Source organism: Neovison vison, chromosome X (genome assembly GCF_020171115.1).
Source record: "Neovison vison isolate M4711 chromosome X, ASM_NN_V1, whole genome shotgun sequence".
NCBI lineage: Eukaryota > Metazoa > Chordata > Mammalia > Carnivora > Mustelidae > Neogale > Neogale vison.
The window spans coordinates 28709432-28720466 of NC_058105.1; the positions used below are offsets into that span (position 1 = coordinate 28709432).

Here is an 11035-nt window from a genome sequence, read left to right on the forward strand (position 1 = left end):
CCCTGCATCAGGCTCTCTGCTCAGCGGGGAGCCTGCTTCCTCCTCTCTCCCTGCCAGCCTCTCTGCCTACTTGTGATCTTTGTCTGTCAAATAAATGAATAAAATCTTTAAAAAAAAAAAAAGAATTAGTATCCTACAAATCAATAAATAAAAATACAAATTGTTCAATAGTGGTCCAATGATACAAAGAGATACCTGACAAAAGAGGAATTATAAACATTAAAAAAAAAAACATGAAAAACTTCTCAAATGCACTTGTAATCAGAGAAACACAACACAAAAACATAAATTTGGGGGCACTGGGTTGGCTCAGTCAGTGGAGCATGAAACTCCTGATCTTGGGGTCATGAGTTCAAGTCCCATACTGGGTGTAGAGATTACTTAAAATAAAATCTTTAAAATTAATAAATATATAAATAAATAACTTTTAAGAATTCTTTTTTTAAAAATACCCATAGGCGGGCACCTGGGTGGCTCCGTGGGTTAAAACCTCTGCCTTCAGCAGAGGGATTAAACCCTGCATCAGGCTCTCTGGTCGGCAGGGAGTCTACTTCCCCTTCTCCCTCTGCCTACCTCTCTGCCTACTTGTCATCTCTGCCTGTCAAATAAATAAATTTTTAAAATCTTAAAAAAAAAAAAAACAAACCATAGGGCGCCTGGGTGGCTCAGTTGGTTAAGTGACTGCCTTCGGCACAGGTCATGATCCCAGAGTCCTGGGATCAAGTGTTGCCTCAGGCTTCCAGCTTTGCAGGGAATTTGCTTCTCCCTCTAACCTTCTCCCCTCTCATGCTCTCTCTCACTCTCTCTCTCTCTCTAAGTAAATAAAATCTTTAAAAAAATAATCAGAAACTCATAAATTGGAGTGCCTGCGTGGCAGAGGTTAAGCCTCTGCCCTCGGCTCAGGTCATGACCTCAGGGTCCCAGGATCAAGCCCCACATCGGGCTCCCTGTTCAGTGCGGAGTCTGTTTCTTCCTCTCCCTCTCCCTCCACCACCCTGCTCTCTCTCTCACTCATGCTCTCTCTCTGAAATAAAATAAAATATTACATAAATAAACCCATAAATTTTACACACAAAAAAATTATTTTTACAACCACCAAATTTATAATAAATTAAGAGTCTGTTAATAACAAGTACTGGTGAAGATGAAAACCAAAACTTTTATAACCCACTGACAAATTAGTATGAACACTTTGGAAAAGCTGAATATGCTCCTTTTCTATGATCTGGTACATCAATCCTATATGCATCTCCTAGAGAAATTCTGGAACATGTACAAGAATACTTCAAAGAAGCACTTATAATTGCAAAACATAAGAACAACCCAGAGATTCATCAGGAGGGGAATACTTAAATTATAATACAGACAATGGAATACAGTACTGAATAAATATTTTATAATGAATAAAATATATGCATTAATATCAAAGTATCTCGGAAATATAATGTTAAGGGAATAAAGACAGTCACAGTGTTATTCCATACCTACAAAGTGAAAAAGATGAAAAAGTAACTAATATTTTTATAAAGACATATACATACATGATTTTTTTTTTCATACGTGATTTTTTTAAAAGTGAAAACAGCAAGAGAATTACAAATACACAATTCAGTAGAGTGCTATCCTCCAGCGAGGATGAATGAGTGAGAAATACAGCGGGATTTTCAAATGCACTGATAAGGCATTATTTTTTAATCTAGATGATAAATATATGAACGCTCATCTATTTTATATACCAGCTTAGAAATTGTGTGTTTGAGGAGTAGTGTTCAAACTGTGTTCCTCTGAGTGTGTGAGAGGGATGCCAGAGCTGGACGGTCTTAAATAGGTAAGACTCTGGGTTCCTCAACTCCAGCTTCACTCAGAGCAGCTGTACCCTTCTGATTACAGAGAAGGCTTGAAAAACTACGTCTTTTCCAACAGGATTATTTTGCACAAAGAAGGGTGCATACTGAGTCACAAGGTCCCCTTGCACACTTACTATAAGGGCCTATTTAGCCAGAGGGATTCCATCTTGGGTTAAACAGTGATTTTGTTGTTTATGCAGTAAAACTTAAACTGACCCTGCTCCCCCCTCAGGGACTTACATAAAAACAAGTCCCGGAAACCAGTCCCAGGTAACAAAGCCCAAATACAAGGGTGGGTCAGGCCAGGTGGAGGCATCAAATCAGTTGGGGGCGGCGCATACTGTCTCCCTACCTTCCCACCTTTTGGGCGCCAATTCTGACCAAGGTGATAGGCCTAGTTCAAATGTCTACTATAGAGTAAATTGTTGTTCAATCGGTCACTTATGTGTGACCTAACATGACTGCGTAGCTTTCTGTGTGTTACAATCTCATTGGCCATCTGTGCGTGGTCAGGCCCAACCACATGGCCTTTGCCCTTAAAGGCTAGTCTGTGGGGCAGAGAGTGGTTACCCTCTCTGTAAGAGGTGCGGCCCCGAATGTTCGGTTTGATTCTCAATGCTTGGTGCAGAAATAAAGCTTTGCTTGACCTTTGCTTTGTATCAGTCTCGCTCCTTTAATCACAGACCCATTATTGGGGGAACTTTCACTTACGGATCTGTATTTAGCCGAAGCCCAAAGAAACCAAAAGCTTAAGGTCAGTAACTATTGCCCACAGGTGATGAATTCAAAATAAAGACAAAACAGTCATGAAGTGATATCATAGGTCAAGAGGAGAAAAACGGGCACCTACTTAGATGCCACTTTTCAGGAATTCATCCATAATGGACTGGATAAAGAGGGTTCCTTCTTTCAACCACCTGCAAGATTCACCACCGTTTCCAATGTGAAAAGAGGGGCTTGTCTCTTATTCTTTCTAACCCTACTCTGTTGCTCATTCACTCTCCTGCTCACCTTCTCTGATAAAATGTTCCATGTGGCTATATATTTTTTCTTCTATAAAGTGTGTCAGCAAATGTGAAAATTTGTCAACTCCCCATTATTTCCATTTCTCCAAATCCCCAACATCAATCACGGAGCATAATTGCAAAAATATTCTGATCTATGTATATGCTTCAGCAATTCCAGTATCTAAATGGAGACCATCAAAAAATGTTTTTATGGCTTTTTATTTTTCTTTTCTCTGCAGTATTTTGAAGCTGTTGCAACATCCCTGCTGACTCTTTTTGTCTGGCAAAGGTCAGCTTTGACTATGCGCTGGCGTTTCAGCGGAGATGGATAATCTGCTTAATGAGAGCAATTTCCTGCTCTGACCTAGCCTTTAATTATTTTTTAATCACATATTTGGCATATTTGGTCATCGTAGTTCATTACTTCCTTTGCAAAGTTGTCTTGTAATGGAAATGAGTGCACTTATTCTGGATGGTGTGGAATGAAGCTATCACAGTGACGGTGAGCCTCACTTTACAGTAGACCTAAGTTCCCAAAATGTGAATACCAATGGCATTGCTGTAAATCCAGCCTTATCTTTCCATAAACGAATGATCATATGTTTCATATTCATCTTTGAGTGATCACTGATTTGCTCTTGAATTTTTTTATTTTACTTAGGTCTCTCCTCCAAGTTGTTAATGTTCTATAAATGCACATCAAATATGCCAGGAGGATGTAATATTTAAAGAACTGAAATTAGAAATCCGGGGATATGGGAAGGCATTTTATAATGTGACTCATCATCTTCCTAATTTGTTGGGACTTTCAACCTTTAACTTTTATTCATAGATATTCTTATATACAAATATTATTATACAGGATTCGGTATAAAAAGTATTTTTAAGTCCTACCGGATGGCCTTGTACTCATAAAGGAGCTACTGTGGGCAGTGTGCCAACACTGAGTGGAGATATACTAGTGTGCTACATGCAACCTTTGGTACATATCCTGCACACCTTCCTGGGGTATCACAATCACTCAAAGACTGACTTTAGGGGCAGGGAGAAATTCACGTAATTTAATTAAGTAATTAAAAGCAGTATTTTTTTTATTAAAATGAACCAACTTCTAAAATAAAACAAAATACAGTAAACCAACATTTTATTTTTATTTTTATTTTTTGTTAAAGATTTTTATTTATTTATTTATTTGACGTGGCAGGCAGAGAGAGAGGAAGGGAAGCAGACTCCCTGCTAAGCAGAGAGCCCGTTGTGGGGCTCGATCCCAGGATCCTGGGATCATGACCCAAGCCGAAGGCAGAGGCTTTAACCCACTGAGGCCACCCAGGTGCCCCTAAACCAACATTTTAAAACAAGTTATCTTCATATAATTGTAAGGTAAAGTACAACTATTCAAAGAAATATCTTGCTTTCAGAGGTACCTAGAACTGTGTCCCCTCACTCTCACAGTTAAATTTACTTGTCTCTACTATCAGGATTACTTTGGCAGAAAAGTTTGAGAAGCCAGAGCTACAGCATCCTGACAAGAAGCTATACAGTCTCTATTTGAACATTTCATAATGGATGGGCTTTTACCCAAAAAAGGACACCTTTTAGGGTTCCTCAGGTCTATGCCTTCAGGTATTACTGAGCCTGCCCGCTCTTTCCTGCCCCCCCTCCCCCTCCCCCCTTCCTGGTCACCTTCCCTGCCACCCTTCCTCCTCCGCTCACCACCCCTCAGCCACCTCGCCCCCCACCTTGCAGATTAGTCACTTTCTCCAGTCAAACACTCCTTTTTTTTTTTTTTTTCCAAACACTCCTTTTTTTATAGCATTAAAAAAAAAGGAGTCTAACCAAACTCCACTCTGAAACACTTCCTTTTTTTCCTGCCCAACTCCATCACCGGAATGGGGATATGTAAGAAGAGGTCAAAGCTGGGGCAACCCGCTTGCCCTTCCGCCTCACTGGTTCAAGAGGGTAGGGCGCATGCGCTCCTTGGGTCAGTGGGATTGACTTCCGTTCCCATCGTGCTCTGAAAGTCGAATCATGGAGCACGCTAAAGGACTCAGTGCTAGTGAGGAAGAACGGTACTGCTTTAATAGGGGCGAATCGTTTAGAAATGAGCAAAGGTCTAGTGAAGATATTTTCTGGGACTTTCAGATAAACATCTTGGGTGAAAAGGATAACACCCCGGTTCATTTCTGTGACAAATGCGAATTGCCCATTAAAATCTATGGGCGGATGATTCCGTGTAAGCATGCTTTTTGCTATGCCTGTGCTATTTTACATGAAAAAGGAGGCGATAAGATATGTCCAGGCTGTAGTAAATATGTTCACCGAATTGAGGAGCATGCACAAGGTTCTCTATTCATGTGCAGCACTGTTCAGGGATGCAAGAGAACGTATTTGTCTCAACGAGATTTAGATGCTCATATCAACCACCGCCACATGAGACACAGAGACCCTGCTGCCGGTCCTTAACTTGAAAATGTGCATTCTACGTATTGCTGCAGCGCCACATGAAATCTCTGATTGTTTTATAAGACAAGCATCATATGAACCGTATTCCAACAAGGCAGCATTTTATACCACCACTTCCTTTCCAACATGTACTGCATAAGCCATAAGAAGCTATTTATGCTCCTCCAGTGGAGTTCGTCATACACAGCTTCACCTCAACTTCCTTCAGCGAGTCAGGAAACCTCTGTATTTCAACAAGAAAGCATAGCAACTTATGACTCAGATTCTGGTGCTTGAAAACTACTACCTCCTGTCTCTACACCTGAGCTCACCATCATCCTGAATATCAGCGTCAACCAGTGGTATTGAACTCTCCTCGTATTATACCTCCAGAGAAACGTGGCTTCAGGTCTACCAATGACTTCTTCTCCAGCGCCTTCTCCATAGACACATTATTGCTCAGATTCTACCTTATATGAAATATTTGCCTCCAGGACCTGACCTGTACCTCTTCAAACAGGATAGTTCACTTGTAAGTACACACCCTTCTCACCATTGTAATTCACACTCTTTACTCCAGTTCACTGAAAGTCAAGGAACACAGAGTCCTCAGTTTATAAAACTAGGGGAAAGGGACATGAGTATATGGCCTGCAGACAGAGGGCCAAGGCTTCCTTCATGAGTTTAGGGTCTATCTTCTCAAACCCTACTTTCTGGACTGTATCACCCAGATCAGACAAGATACACGTCATATTACCAACCGTAACAGTATTTTGAACAGAAGATATGATGAGAAAAAAAAAAAAAAACTTGAGTATCATCAAACTTCTAATTAAGCTTTGACCATTTGGGGCAGGAAAGCCCCTCTGGAAGTCTTGTCTGTTAAAATGGTTATAAACCTTGATCTTAGGAATGTTTTCAGGTATTTAACAATTGTGCAGAAAAGCAGCTCGGTTGAGAATAGCTATGCTTTAACTACTTTGCTCCTCTACTGTGGTAAATTGACCCAGAAGCAACCATTTGCAATATTATTTCCTGAAAAAGAAAATGGTGTTCTACTTTCAGAAGTGTTGTTTTGGTTAAACATGCTTAGTTTTTTGTTTGTTTGTTTGTTTGTTTTTAAGATTTTATTTATTTATTTGAGAGAGAGAGAATGAGAGAGAGAAAGCATGAGAGGAGAGAGGTTGGTGGGAGAAGCAGACACCCTGGTGAGGAGAGAGCCTGATGTGGGACTCAATCCCGGGACTCCAGGATCATGACCTGAGCCAAAGGCAGTTGCTTAGCCAACTGAGCCACCCAGGCACCCGAACATGCTTAGTCTTTTTGTTTGTTTTAAAGATTTTATTTACTTATTTGAGAGAGACAGTGAGTGAGAGAGAGAACATGAGGAGGTGGAGAGGAGAAGCAGACTCCTTTGTTGAGCAGGGAGCCCAATGTGGGGCTCCATCCCAGGACTCTGGGATCATGACCTGGGCCGAAGGCAGATGCTTAAACTACTGAGCCACCCAGGTGCCCCAAACATGCTTAGTTTTTCTTGTGATATATTTTGTAAACTGAGGTAAAATGAGTAAATTTCAATTCAGTTATAAAAAAACAATAATGTCTTTATACACAAATCTACTTCTCTATAACTTCTAATCTTGTTTCTAGGCCCAAATTACTTTTTCTCTTTAAGTAGGCTCCACGGTGGAGCCCAGTGTGAGGCTTGAATTCACAACCCTGAGATCAAGACCTGAGCTGAGATCGAGAGTCAAACACTTAACCGACTGAATCAGCCAGGGGCCCCCCATATTGCTTTCTTTTTTTTTAATGTAGCTGAGGCTTTGTGACCCAAACTATCTGCAGGCTGGATTCTAGAAGCCATACAAACCTAAAGTATCTAAGTAGCTCTAGCCCTAATCTGTCAAAACCAACATCAGATCCTTCTGATGTACTATTTGTTGGATTATTGAATTTAAATTAAAAAATGAAAAAATAAAATAAAATGTAACTTTAACAATAAGAAAATCTATTCACTGATACTAAAAAAAAAGATAAACTGAGGAGGGGTGTCTTGCTGACTCAGGGGGAAGAGTGCAGGACTCTTAATCTTGGGGTCATGAGTTTGAGCCCCACATTGGATGTAGAGATTACTAAAAAAAAACCTTAAAAAAATATAAACTGAGGCATATTAGACATTTTAAGAGTTTATTTGAGCAAAAATCAAATTTGAATCATGCAGTATCCAATTTTGCAGATAGAAATTGCTCTGATGGGCTATATAAAATGAAAGACTTATATAGGTAGACGGGAAGGGAGACAGGGAAGTTATACTAGGCAAAAAAGCAGACTGGTTATTGCAGGGTTATTTTCCTTTAGGGGATGGCAGGGCTCTACCAGGCAGAGTTCTTTTTTTTAAGGTTTTATTTATTTATTTGACAGACAGAGATCACAAATAGGCAGAGAAGCAGGCAGAGAGAGAGGAGGAAGCAGGCTCCCTGCCGAGCAGAAAGCCCGATGTGGGGCTCAATCCCAGGACCCTGGGACCATGACCCAAACTGAAGGCAGAGGCTTTAACCCACTGAGCCACCCAGGCGCCCCATCAGGTAGATTTCTTAACGAGGACTGGTCAGGTGATTACTGATTGACTGGTTTAAGATTACATTTCTGAGAAAACTAAAACTACAATTAAGTTATGTCTGGATTTGGTCACATGGGGCTTAGCCTAAATGACTCCATTTTGTTGTCTTGTTTTTACACCTGAAAGCCAGAGCTCACCTCATACTCTAGATCCAGCTACTAAGGACTTTTCTTCTTCCTGTGTATGAGACCTTATCTGGGTAATTTATTAGGTAGTATAGGGCCCTCTAGGATAGTGACCTTGACTGTTCTTTGCCAGCGTAAGGGTAAATCTAAAAAAAAAATCACTTAAAAAAAATTCCCTAGAGCAAAAAGTAGAGAACTTTCCTCACCACCCCCCCGCCTCCACTTTTTTCTTAAAATTTCCTTCAGAAAATGAGATTATAATTGCTAGCTCAGCCTCTTTAAAATGCATGTAAATGTTTTTCAAAGCTAAATAAGCCTCTTCCAGTTTTGCATACCAGGAATGTCACTGATGGGGACCAAGGAGCCATCTCTTCGAATACGAATATGAACTCCAACATGGGTTAACATGTAGGGAAAAGGGTAGGAGGGTTTTTGGTCTATACAGTCTCTTTAGTAGATCGCCTGTCATTGCACGTTGCAGTCTCATTTAAAGCTTATTCAGTAACAAAACCATTTCATTCTTGTCTGTGTTTTATGAAGAGGTTTTAGTGGCTTCGCAAGAAATTTTATATTTAATTATAGTTTCCCAATGATTTGGCAGTAAGGATTTATCTGGCAATTCCTGAATTGGGTGGATCAGCTGAAAAGTCTTGCAGACATACAACATTCAGGTAAGAAACCCTGAATTAAGAAAAGTCTGCTTTCTTGCTCTCCACTATTTTGGAATACGAGCCAGATAAACTACCCTCTCCAAATTCAAGACTTTATTATTGAGTAAGCATAGGTGATACCAGCTCTAAAATCCTCATCAGGATCATTATTAACATTGATGGTAGAAAAATTGTAGAAAGCCAGAAACGTTGCCTGCAGGGCTTTTTCTTAAATTGTTAATATCTCTCTGTCACATTTGGAATGGGCGTATCTATAAGGACCCAGTCTTACAGTGGCGAGGACTGTTTCTTTGATTTGGACAAATGAACATATTTGAAGGGGTTCTTAGACGTGTCTCATTCAAAGCCTATGAATTAGTGGTATTTACTGAATGACTGTCCTTCTAAGGAGAATATAAAAAGCGATTTGATAAGTAGAAAGACTGAGAACAATGGGAGGGCAAATGGAAAAACTAAAGCACTTTCTCTTCCATAGAACCACCCTCTTTGCTGTACCAGTTCTCTCTGCATCTCAATCTTTCCCTATATCAAATCGACTCCTGAGAAGAAGGAAGCAGCAATCTTTCACATGGTGGTTCCCTTCGTGAGTAGATTTCCCTGCAAGGAAAGACAAGGACGCAACTTCTCTAGTTGGTAACTGATTATCCGCCCTGTTTGGCGGGGACACATGTTTGTATGCCTGGCGTCCTAGCCTGATTCCACTTCATGTCTCAGTCCTGAAATCCACTTTCTTTCTTTCTTTTAAAGATTTTATTTATTTATTTGACAGAAGATCACAAGTAGGCAGAGAGGCAGGCAGAGAGACAGTGGGGGAAGCAGGCTCCCCGCAGAGCAGAAAGCCCGAAGCGGGACTTGATCCAAGAACCATGAGATCCCGACCTGAGCCAAAGGCAGAGGCTTAACCCACTGAGCCACCCAGACGGCCCCTGAAATCCACTTTTAAGAGTTCCTTAGGAAACACAAAACATGTAACTAGGAGGGGCGCCTGGGTGACTCAGTGGGTTAAAGCCTCTGCCTTCAGCTCAGGTTACGATCCCAGGGTCCTGGGATCAAGCCCCGCATCAGGCTCTTCGCTCAGCGGGGAGCCTGCTTCCTCCTCTCTCTCTGCCCCTCTCTGCCTACTTGTGATTTTTGTCTGTCAAATAAATAAATAAAATCTTTAAAACAAAACCAAACAAAACATGTAACTAGGAAAGCAAGCATGAAAAAGAAATGTGATCAAGAAATAATCAGGACTTTGGATAAAAGATTATGTCTCTGTACAGAGGCAACAGGCTAGAGGGGCTGCACTGGCCACATGGAAAGACAAAAATCATGTTAGGTCTGATAAATATCAACATGAGAAAAGAAACCAAAGTGCTGTATAATCCTACATTTTTTTTTTTTAAAGATTTTATTTATTTATTTGAGAGAGAGACAGTGAGAGAGAGCATGAGCGAGGAGAAGGTCAGAGAGCGAAGCAGACTCCGCATGGAGCTGGGAGCCCGATGTGGGACTCGATCCCTGGACTCCGGGATCATGACCTGAGCTGAAGGCAGTCGTCCAACCAACTGAGCCACCCAGGCGTCCCTAATCCTACATTTTTGCCTCAATAGGCATACCTCCTTTTATTGTGCCTTACTTTGCTGTGTTCCACAGATACTGAATATTTTACAAATTGAAGGTTTGCGGCATCCCTGCATTGAGGAAGTCTATTGGCATCATTTTCCCAGCAGCATTTGCTGGCTTTGTGTCTCTCTGTCACATTTTGGTAATTCTCCTGACAACGAAAACTTTAAAATACTGTACCTTTTATGGTAAGCTGTGATCAGAGATTGCAACTCACTAAAAGCTCAGATAACGGTTAGTATTTTTAACAATAAAGTACTTTAAAATTAAGGTATGCACATGGTTTTTTTAAACACAATGCTATTGTGTACTTAATAGACTACAGTATATTGTAAACATAACTTTTATATGTACCAGGAAACCAAAAAACATAGTTGATTCATTTGTGATATTTGCTTTATTCCAGTGGTCTGAACCAAACCCATAATATCCCCAAGGCCTGTATAAGGAAAACCTGCCCTTCCTCTTCAGATAACCTGTGAAGCTGAGGCCATGGAGAGGCTATTCGGGCCTCCAAGGTAACCCACTTGCTTTTCTCACCAGATGATGTTAGCCCTTTTTTTTTTTTTAAGATTTTATTTTTGAGGCACCTGGGTGGCTCAGTCGGTTAAGAATCTGACTCGATTTCGGCTCAGGTCATGATCTCAGGGTCCGCACTAGGCATGGAGCCTGCTTAAGATTCTCTCTCTCCCTCTCCCTCTCCCCCACCCACCCC

At 40.9% G+C, this 11035-nt stretch overlaps 1 pseudogene; it reads left to right on the plus strand.

Annotated features, from left to right (window-relative positions):
* Positions 1-5062: 5062 nt before the first annotated feature.
* Positions 5063-6062, plus strand: LOC122896522 (annotated as a pseudogene).
* The last annotated feature ends 4973 nt before the right edge of the window (positions 6063-11035 follow it).